This window comes from Glycine max, chromosome 16 (assembly GCF_000004515.6).
Source record: "Glycine max cultivar Williams 82 chromosome 16, Glycine_max_v4.0, whole genome shotgun sequence".
Lineage (NCBI taxonomy): Eukaryota > Viridiplantae > Streptophyta > Magnoliopsida > Fabales > Fabaceae > Glycine > Glycine max.
The window spans coordinates 23,929,001-23,941,040 of record NC_038252.2 but is presented as its reverse complement, the minus strand read 5'-3'; positions in this window follow the sequence as shown (position 1 = coordinate 23,941,040).

Here is a 12,040-nt window from a genome sequence, read left to right as displayed (position 1 = left end):
AGAAACATCTCGGAAGCGTTACGGAAGCGCCTCGACTTGGATTTTCTTCACCGAAACAATTTTTCTCACTAATTTTAAGTTTTTCTCAGATACCAGGAGGGTTGAACATTTTTGTTCTTCCCTCCTTCCCCTATTTATAGGAAAATGAGGGAGGACCTTGCCACCCAGCTCGCCCAAGCGAGCTAGGTTGCTTCCTCCAGAAGGCGGTACCTTCTGGAGAACTTCCTGGAAGGCCCAAGTGGGCCTGGTTGCTATTTGTACCCCCTATTTACTAAATACACCCCTTGCCTTTTTTTGCAGATTCTTTTTCCGTAACGTTACGGAACTTACGAATTACGTAATGATACTTGTTTTCTTTCCGTAATGTTACGAAACCTTATGGATCACGTAATCATCCCCTTTTTTGGCTTCCAAGATGTTACGGAACTTTACGGATTGTGCACTAACACTTCCTTTAGACTTCCGGCATGTCACAAAACTTCACGGGTTGTGCAACAATGCTTTCTTTGAACTTCCGGCATGTCACGGAACTTCACGAATTGCCTAACGATGGGTGCCAAGTACCTCGAAATGGTCAAACGAGGGTCGCATCCCAACAACGGATGGTCCCCGGATGAAATTAGGGTATGACAGATAGCAAAGGGTGTTTGCGGGTTACCGTTGGGTGTCTCCGCATGCCACCAGACTCTTGGGTCACGGTAACAAAAGGTGGGGTGGTCGACAAAAGCAGGGCTTTTGCTCCTACGTATCCTCAATTTGTGATGAGGAACTTAGACCTACGTAATTCTTGATAACTGTGAGACTAAAATAGTCTCGGTGTTTTTTCACTAAAATGCGAACATCCTTTAGTAAAGAAACAAAACCTCCAACCGATCAGAGCAACATATAATTTTTGGAGAAAAATAATGTGTCTATTGGGGAAGGAGAGTATGCTGCTAAAATCTTCTCATAACCACAAATGAGATTTTGAACGTTAGCGTTTCGTTTCTATACGACCATTTAGAGGAAACACCAGGTCCAACTGAAAATAGAAGAAAATCACTCAGAGTGTATAAACCTTACACAGGCAAGTGTTTCATCCTAATTCCGAACCATAGATATGTCATGACTTGATTTTGCAAATCATTTCCTATCAAATCAAAGATTACATGCGTGATCATGGATCAATAGGACTTTTTTGGGAATGGTGTTTCGGTGAGGAATTTGGCTCTTTGTGTTTGGGCCTTTTCCTTTTCTGTTTTTGTTTAGTGTGGGGCGAGAAAGTCGCTAGCGCACAGGATTTTGGTTGGCAATCAAAGGGAGGGGCCACTTCAAGTCGTGGTTTTCTTTCTTTTCTTGTTTACTTGTGACAATTCTGTATTGTTCAGATATTGTCTGGTCCAAAGACCTTTCTGTATATTTTGTTTTCTTCCGATCTTTGATCGGGAATTTTTCTTTTTTTTTTTTTTTGCTTTCTTCCAATCTTGATTGGGAATTTTCTTCCTTTGCTTTCTTTCGATCATTGATCGGGAACTTTCTTTTCTTTGTTTTCTTCCGAGGGCAAGGATGGACATTCTTACCCCGGGTCAAGGTTTATGGTAAGTTGGGATTTTGGCTCAAGGCTTGTAGAACGGCTGGACATGATATATGTCAGGGTGTGGGTTTGGCCAGCGGTTCAGGGATAAAGTGGATGTCCCATATTATTTCAATGACACACATGCAACAATGATGATTTGGAAATTTTATGTAAAACTAGTCATGCACGCACCCATGTGGACACTCAAGCATCAAGTTTTTATGGTCACGTGACACTAGGGCTCAGGATTCATTTTCCCTATTAAGTCAACCTAGTGTTTTTGTCGCAACCTACCCTTTGGCGGGAGGGTGACGCGTGACTCGCGGGATGCGTGTTCCACGAAAGGAATACGCGCGGAGTCGCCACCAACGTTTATTTGAGGAAAACGTCGGAAAAACCAGAAAAGACGCGATCTACGAAATTTTAAGTGAAAGGTTCGGGAGTTGTATTTACACACGGGGAAGGTGTTAGCACCCCACACGTCCGTCCCAAGGGACGACAGCCTTTAATCGAAGTGCAAACATGACTTTGATTTTACGTTCCCTTTTTATGTCTTTATATCCTTTATACCCTTTTTATATTTTTCTCTTTTTGTGGTCGACAAGGGTGTTTCCCTTTGCTCCTATGTATTCCTCAATTGCGATGAGGAAATCAGACCTACGTAGTTCTTTCTTATGCGTGAATCAAGTGATTCTTCTTTACTTGAAAGGTGATCATTTTAAGGCGTTGGACCTTAAAAATGATTCATTTTACTTAGTAAGAAATTGAAATGATAAACTTTCAAAAAACCTATTTTTGTGGACGAGCTTGACTAGACGAGTTGATTTTAGCCTTAGTTTCACTTTAGTTATTTAGTCAATTCGATTAAGAATGAGAAATCCCAAAGAGAAAACGTCCAATTGATTTTTCGCTTTATTTTACTAAAGGGTATTTTTTATTTTTTATTATATTATTATTTACCTCTTTTTTTTTGGTTTCCAACGTGGTTGCGGCACGACCGATCGGTCGGAATTCATTTCAACCAAAGTTAACAGATAATACAATTCAAACGATCGGTGGAAATTTATTTTATTTTTAGGTTAAGCAAGAAATGACTTAAATAAAATGGCTTAAGCATGTCAAAAGGGGGTATAAAAAGTAAATGAAACGAGAATAAAAATACATGAAACCAAATGTGGACCACCACGGGTACATAGAATGAATCGAAAAGCTTGGTTTGAGGTACTTACCCGTTGAAGACTGAAGAATGGTGAAGAACGAATGAAGAACGTCGAAGAACGGTCGAAAACCTTCGCGAAATCACTCACGGAAACGTTACGGAAACGTTACGGAAGCGCCTCGGCTTGGATTTTCTTCACGGAAACAATTTTCCTAAGCAAATTCGAAAGAGAGAGAAGTGCCTAAGGGGCTGAACCCTTTTCTACTTCACTTCTCCCCCTATTTATAGAAAATTGGGGGAGAAGCTTGCCACCTAGCTCTCCCAGGCGAGCAGGGTTGCTTCCTCCAGAAGCAACAGCCTTCTGGAGGAATCTTCTGGAGGGCCCAAGTGGGCCTGGTTGCCATTTGCACCCCCATTTTTACTAAGTACACCCCCCTGCCTTTTTTTGGTGATTCTTTTTTCGTAAAGTTACGAAAACTTACGAATTTCGTAACGATACTTGTTTTCTTTCCATAATGTTACGGAACCTTGCGGATTACATAACCATCCTCTTTTTTGACTTACGGAATGTTACAAAACCTCACTAATTGTGCAACGATGCTTCCATTTGATTTCCGGTGTGTCACGGAACCTTACAGATTGTGCATCAATATTTTCTTTTGTTTTCTGGCATGTCCCGGAATTTCACAAATTTCCTAATGATGGGTGCCAAGCACCTCACAAGGACCAAACAAAAGTTGCATGTCATCAAGCAAAGGTCCCCGGACGAAATTAGGGTATGACAGTCTCTTCATGCTATCAAGCGTTCTGTCTTACAGATAGCAAAAGAATGTTTATACGGATAACCACTCGGGTATTTCCGCCCGTCAGCGTGACTCAAATGTCAGTATGACAGATCTTGTGAGTGTGGAAGATGACGTAAATCTCCGCGTGTCAACGGGCTTGTCGGCCGCGATTGACGAAGGGCGCAGAATGACCATAATTTGTCTCTGCGTGCCATCGGACACAACTGTGTCTGAATGGCGAAAAGGTGTGCGGAATGACCATAATTTGTCTCCGCATGTCATCGGGCCCGCCGCCTCTGGATGACAAAAGGGCATAGAATGACCATAATTTGTCTCTGCGTGCCATCGGACACAACTGTGTCTGAATGGCAAAAAGGTGTGCGGAATGACCATAATTTGTCTCCGCATGTCATATGACCTCAGGGTCAGTATGACAGAGATTGTGGGGCGGCCAACAAAAGCAAGGCTCTTGCTCCTACGTATCCTCCAATGAGGAACGCAGACCTACGTAGTTCTGGATTACTTGTGAGACTTGAAAAAGTCTCCACCGGAAGATGCTGACATCTCCGGAAAGGGTGCAGATGACCACATTGGCCTCTGCTCATCAATCACACTTGGGGTCACTGAATGACGAGGTGTGGATAACTGTAAGGTGTCTCCGCGGGCTACCAGCTCTTGGGTCATGGTAACAAAAAGCGGTGTGGTCGACAAAAGTAAGGCTTTTGCTCCTACGTATCCTCAAATGAGGAACTCAGACCTACGTAGTTCTGGATAACTTGTGAGACTTGAAAAAGTCTCGGTGTTTTCTCCACTAAAATGCAAACATGCTTTAGTAAAGAGACAAATATTCCAACTGATTAGAGTAGCATATGCTTTTTTGAGTGAAAAACAATGCGTCTACCGAGGAAGGAGAGTCTGCTGATGAAAACCCCCCATAACCATAAATGAGATTTTGGATGTTTAGCATTTCGTTTCTAAATGACCATTTAGAGGAAACACTGGGTTTGACAAAAATAGAAGAAATCCACTCAAAGTGTATCAATCTCGCACAGGTAAGTATTTTATCCTAATTCCGAACCATAGATATGTCATGACTTGATTTTACAAATCATTTCCTATCAAATCAAAGATTACATGCGTGATCATGGATCAATAGGACTTCCCTTGGGAGTGGGTTCTTTTGGTGGGTTTTTCGGCTTTTGATCTTTTTCTGGCTTTTTCCTTTTCTGTTCTTGTTTGACGCGAGGTGAACAAGTCGCCGACGCACAGAATTTTGGTTGGTAATCAAAGGGAGAAGACCACTTTAGGTCATGGTTTCCTTTCCTTCCTTTTGTTCATTTGGTGACAATTCTGTACTGTTCAGATATTGTCTGGTCCAAAGACCTTTCTGCACATTTCTTCTGGTTTCTTTCGATCCTTGATCAGGAGCTTTCTTCCTTTTTTACTTTCTCCCATTCTTTGGTTGGGAATTTCCTCTCTTTTCTTTTCGCTTTCTCCCACTCTTTGATTGGGAATTTCCTTTCTTCTTTTTTTTTGCTTTTTCTTTGATTGGAAATTTTCCTTCTCTTCTTTTTTTTGCTTCCGAGGGTAAGGACTGACATTCTCACCCTGGGTCAAGGTTTATGGTGAGTTAGGATTTTGGCTCAAGGCTCGTAGAACGGCTAGACATGATACATGTTAGGGTTTGGTTTGGTTCAAGGATAAAAAGGATGCCCCACATTATTTCCATGACACAAATGCAAAAATGATGATTTGGAAACTTTATGCAAAACTGGTCATGTATGCACCTATGTGGACACTCAAGTGTCAAATTTTTATGGTCATGTGATGCTAGGGCTCAGGATTCATTTCCTCTATTTTAAATCAACCCAATGTTTCCAAAATATGTTCTTTTATCAATTTGTGCATTCATCCGAGTCCATTTTGGGTACTCGGGAAAATTTCACAGCATTCACCCTTCAGGTGTACACACATTTTTTTTTTCCAAAAACTAGCTATGATCAGCGAATTTTTCTTTAAAGAAAAGTTGGAAGTCATCTCTTTTCACAAGCATGTTGGTTTTTCAGCTAGACAACTTATTTTTCTTTTTTTTTTCTTCCTTTTTTTTTATCATTATCATTTGTTTATTTCTTTTTCTTGTTTGTTTTTTTTTCTTTTTTTTTCTTTTTTTTCATGAGGTATTTTGCTACCTAAACATGTGTATATTTTTGTGAGGTATTTTTGCTATATACACGCATATCCAAGGTATCTTGCTACCTAAACATACATATATATGTTTTGTAAGGTATTTTTGCTATATACATGCATATCCAAGGTATCTTTCTACCTAAACATACATATATATATTTTGTGAAGTGTTTTTTTGTTTACATACATGCATATCTAAGGTATTTTCACTACCTAAACATACATATATAAATTTTGTGAGGTAAGACTACCTTCCGAGCTTGCGCTTGTTTTATTTAAATTCCCAGGATCATGAGCAACTAGGTGCGTCCTACTATAAAAAGTGATCAAATAACAAGCATAGATTCAAAAGGTACTAGGTTGCCTCCTAGTAGCGCTTCTTTAACGTCTTGAGCTGGACGCCTTATGACTTGTCGGTCACTGACCTAGTACTTTGCTTACCTTTGGCTTTGGACTTGGTCGCCTATTGGTCGGCCATGTGGTGTAGGCAATACTCAAACCTTTTTGTGGATGAGCAGAGGTGATGGTGGTGCGTCTGTTGCCCGCTGCTGGGGTGTTTCGCCCTGCGCCTGCCTGGAGACGCAGTACTTCTTGATGAAAGCTCGATTAGTAGGGGGCCTGATGCCCTTGCTGGAGGTGACAGGTACTCCGTAGAACTGACAGAGACCCGTAATAAGAGCTTGACAACTCCAAGACCTTGTTGGACTTCTTCGGGTCCACTGGGTGTCATGCAGGCGCGATCCCTGCAAACAATAGATTAAATCAGAAATCAGTTGAGCGATGTGCATACTTACCTATGATGACGTGACCTTGCCGGGGGGGTACGGGCACCCTGTAGGACTGACAGAGGCCCGTAACCAGAGCTGGAAACCCCAGGGCCCTGTTGGACTTTTCCGGGTCCACTGGGTGTCTTGTGGGTGCGATCCCTGCAAATAGTAGATGGCATTAGAAATTAGTTGGAAATAATGCATACCTACCTATGTCGGGACGACACAGACGAACTGATACTTCCGCAGGGGGAGATCGGCATTACGATCACTGGGCAGAATGTTGCTAAGTAACAACGTCATTTATATCTGTGTAAGAGTGGTCATGTTGGTGCGCATGATCCACACTCGTCTCTTTGCAGTGGCCCGGGTGAAATCTTGCCCCGGTATGCATAGTAGCTGCGTGATAGCCTCCCTCTCTGGTTGTGCTTGCACAGTTGGTCGCCCTCCAATATTAGGGGGTGGCCCAGGAACCGTTAAAAGGAAACTACTGGTCCCTTAACCGGGAGTGCAAGTCTCGGTTAAGCATTTAAGGATAGAGGACCTTAAATTCTCTTAAGGTGCGGATGTGGAGCACACTGAAAATGAGGACACGTAGCCCTCTAAAGGTGAGGGCATGCAGCCCTCTCAAGGCGAGGATGTGTAGTCCTCTGGAGGTGAGGGTGTGCAGCCCTCTGTTGGCGAGGACGTGTAGTCCTCTCAAGGTGAGGGCGTGCAACCCTCTGTTGGCGAGGACGTGTAGTCCTCTAAAGGTGAGGGCGTGCAGCCCTCTATTGGCAAGGACGTGTAGCCCTCTGAAGGTGAGGATGTGTGGTCCTCTAAAAGGTGAGGGCGTGTAACCCTACGAAGGTGAGGACGTGTGGTCCTTTCAAGGCGAGGACGTGTAGTCCTCTAAAGGTGATAGGTACAAGTACCTAAGGGTCCACCCTTATGAGAAAGCAAGAGATCGACTCATCGAGAGGGCTGGTCATCCCAAATCCACAAGATTTGGACATTAGATGTAGGAAATCTATGCAGTTAACATGATTTTTAGGGATGCAGATGCATGCAACCTTTGTCGTGAAATTTGGTAAATGCGGACTTCATATGAAACAATGCAATGTAATGGAAAGTTGTACAATGTTCATGACATTCTTTCCCTATTTTGTGATTTTGATTTTGATTTGATTTTTTTTGGAAAACACAAATTGACTGTCCTTTTGAAAGAGGTGATAGTCCATGCAACCTTATCCTATCTTTTGCAAATCTCTCTGAGAACTCCCTCTGAGTGTTGTTCTGTTTGATTTAGTCATTTGACCATTTTGGAGTGACGGTAATGGAGTCGTTTGATGTTTAATCAATCCATTGAAATCCTAGGGTTTGTCCCCCTTTTTTTTTGTTAAAAACATCGATGGGTGAGAACTTTTGATCGGCCCCTATGTTCACTTGAGGCTCATGCACGGTGCCCCTCATTGCCCCAGTGTAAGGCTTTGAGGTACCAATCGTTGTCTTTCGTCATGACCTTGTAGGAGGGAACCTATTGGGTGAGAACTTCTAATCTGCCCCTAGGTTCACTTGAGGCTCATGCACGATGCCACTCATTGCCCCAGTGTAAGGCTTTGAGGTACCAATCGTTGTCTTGTTTTCATAGCCTCGTAGTGAGGAAGAATGAAAGAAGGAGTTGATTCTTGCAAAAAGAATTTTTTCAAGGACGAGAAATAGTTGAAGGATTTTTCGATGGATTAAGTCAAATGACTCCTATGTAGAAGCAAGATGTTTTGATGTTTTGATGATGCCAAAGGATCAAGTGCTTCCAAGTTTTATTCAAGACAAGAATCCAAGAATCCAAGAAAATCAAGATATATGATCAAGTTGATCTCTAGAATCTTAGGAAGAAGTTTCCAAATTGAAAAAGCAAAAGGTTTGGCCAAAGAATTCTATCTAAATCATTTTAAATTGAGATTTACTCTCTGGTAATCAATTACCAGCAGCTGAAAATGTTTATAACAGTCACTAGAAATTTTAATTCAAAATTTATAATGTGTAATTGATTACACATGGATGGTAATTGATTACTAGCAGTTTATTCAAATTTTAAAGCCTGTGATCGATTACACAAGTCTTGTAATCGATTACCAGAGGAGATTTTCAGAAAATAATTTCCAAGAGTCACATCTATTCAAATGGTTTATGAATGGCCATCAAAGGTGACTTGGAAACACGAATTTAAAGAGAGTTTTCATTGCCCAAAAAGTTTTATCCTCTCAAAAGATTAAGAGTTTTTCTGAACTGAATTGTCTTATCCTCTCAAAAAGATTCCTTGGTCAACCACTTGCATATTCAATAAGGAATTTTGATTGGTCTTCATTGTACAATCTATCTCTTTTAAGAGAGATTTCTTCTTCTCTTCTTCTTATTTCTGAAAAGGGATTAAGAGACCGAGGGTCTCTTGTTGTAAAGGATTCCTGAACACAAGGGAAGGGTTGTCCCTGTGTGGTTCAGGCTTTGTAAGAGGAGTTTTACATTGAGAGTGAAAAATCTCAAGTGGGTTGCTTGAGGACTGGACGTAGGTATGGGAAGTGGCTGAATCAGTATAAATCAAGTTTGCATTCCTCTCTTCCCTTAAACTTCTTTTATTTATTGCTATTTATCTTTTTCTTCAAAGAAGTTTATTTTGAATTGTCTTTTGAGTAATTCATGTTAAGGGTGCATTGTTAATCCGAAAAGAGAGAGTGAAGGTTTAATTGGGGAATATTCTTTGTATCTTAATTCAACCCCTCCCTTCTGAGGCCATTTGTCCAACATCCTAAACTTTCCGGAATGAGGTCACATGAACGTCTTGAAAACACAGTTAATCAAATGCTTTCCCCTCTTTTTTTTTTTTTTTGAAACTTATTTTTTTATTTTGAAACTTATTTGTTTTGAACTTTACTCGTTGTTTTACGGCACCCCCACCAACGTGCAAGACGAGTAATCTCTGATTGAACAGTCTTGGAAGTCAACACTCAGGAGCGCAGGTCGCTTGAGCAAACAGACCAATGGCTTGCACCCACATTCCGGTGAAAGTTGAATAAGCAAACATGCGTTTGTGAGAGGATGAGGGACAAAGATATCAACTTTATCCATTTCATTTAACATTGTAACTGTGGTTTACAATAATGGCATAAACTTGGAAACCCTGATGAGTCATTAGAGACACCTAACAACAGCCTTCAAAATTGCCCCATGTGTGGCATCTCTTGTCAATGTCAGGATTTACACGCGATTCTCCTCAAATTTCAGCCAGCCCGCATCAATTTGACCTTGCACCTTACGCTTCAGAGCCCTACAATGCTCAATGGAATGCCCCGGGGCTTCTCCGTGACAAGCACACGTTGCGTTTCGAGTCGTATTCTCGGAGAAATGGAGGTTGATGAACCTTGGCTAGGGTTATGGCTACCATTGAATTATCAAGTAGATATGGGAGCAAGTCAGCATAGGACACTGGAATTGGGGTGAATTCTACAGGCTTTCTCGCTGCAAAAATTCATTTTTTGGTTGGTGTTTTTGGTTTGTGCGAAAGGTGGTGTTCGTCATTGGAAGTGCGGTAGACAGACTTTGTGGTTGATTTAGGGATGGCCTTTGTGGATAACTGGGCGGTGGGTAAGGAGAAGGTTTGTTATTGGCTGAGTAAAGACATTGTTGGGTTGGTGGGAAACTTGGCTGTACAGGAATGGCAGTCACAGCATGGGTTTCTCCCTCATCCTCACCCTCTTTATTTGCCCCAGTTTTCTCATTCGTCCAAGCAGGATGATTAAATTTGCCTCTTTTCAGATCCACTTCGATCTTTTTGCTGGCAAAGACCAAATCTGTAAAACTTGAAGGTGTGTAACCCACCATTTTTTTCATAGTAGAACACCGGTCAGGTGTCTACTATCATTGTGATAATCTCTTTCTTTGTTTTTGGGGGTGCTACTTGAGTTGCCAAGTCTCTCCATCTTTGGGTGTATTCTTTGAAAGATTCGTGCCCCCTTTTTGCACACTTTTTGTAGTTGCATCCTATCCGGAGCCATATCAGAATTGTACTGACACTGCCTAACGAAGGAAACCATTAGGTCCTTCCAAGAATGGACTCAGGAAGGTTCCTAAGTTAGTATACCAGGTGACAGTTGTCCTAGTAAAACTTTCTTAGGAAAAATATATCAGCAGTTTCTCATCTTTTGCGTATGCCCCCATCTTCCGACAATACATCTTTAAGTGGTTCTTGGAGCAAGTAGTCCCTTTGTACTTGTCAAAGTCCGACACCTTGAACTTGGGAATGACCATGTTTGGGTATTAGGAACAACTTTTCTAGGTTAGCAAAGGCATAATCTTCGCCTCCTTCAATGGCCCTGAGCCTTTCCTTTGGATGATCCGCCTTTCCCTTTTCGGCCATAGCAGGAGGGGCTCTTCCCACCGGAAAATGCAATGGTTGTGGTTGTGGGCGAAACTGAGGGCCCTCCAAAGTGTTTTCAAAGGATATACCACCAACTGCTTGCCCTTCAGTGGCATATCCGAGCCAAGGCTCGAAGTCAACTAGATCGTGGTGGGGAATTTCATGTGTCTCCCCCATGGTTTGAGAGATATGTGCCTGATCAGATTGAGGTTATTGGTTCTCAATGAGTATCGGAGTGGAGTTCTTGAGATTTTCATTGAGAGTGTATGCCACATTGGGTGGTGTATAGTTGGGAGGCAAGTCATATGATGGGAAGGCGTGCTCGTTTTGAATTTGCACATCATGGGGTCGTCCGTACTTCCCAAATCTTTGCCTACCATATTTGAGGTTGGATGATTCATTTGCTTGAGGCCAGATGGGAGCATCGGGTTCACCTTAGCGACAGCGCTAGTAGCGGCAACTATAATCGCATTGGCTTCCATTATCTTCTTCATGCTCATCATGGCCTCCATCATTGTGGCCATTTGCTCTTTCATGGCCTCCATGTCGGCCTTCATCTTCTCTTGCACCTCCTCTGCTTCACCCATTACTCTAGCTCTAGCACGAGTTCGGTAAGGGCACCGTAAAGCGTGTCCTTTTCTTTTTGATAACAATGATTAAGTTCATTTTATTTTATTTTATTTTATTTTTCAAGGAAAGAATGCAATGAGCAATGCAACCAATGAAAAGCATGGATGTATGCAAATGATGTACAGTTGAAGTATTGCGAATTTTTACCTAGGATATGGGGTTGAATCAATTTAGATTTTCAACATGGTCCATGACATCTTTGTCAAGGTGAAACTGGAAGTAACAAGGACATCAACAATCCTAAATATGTTTGGCAGTAGACGAAGCAGTGATGTGACTCGATTCATCTTTTGCCCCAATTTTGCAAGACGGTTACTTCCATATTTCAACTTGACTTGATGAACCTTTTTGTAAAAGCATGAGCTTGGTTCAACCCTATAATGGCAATTCTGATCGCCAATACTTCAACAACATCTCATAGGGATGAATGACTCGGGCATACTTTAACCTTATGCACGGAAAATGTAATTATGAAATTGAGATGCCCGAAGAAACACCATTTCCTAGTTAACCATGCATTAGGTACCATGTTCAATTACTTTGTTTTGTTGTTGTGTGTTTTTT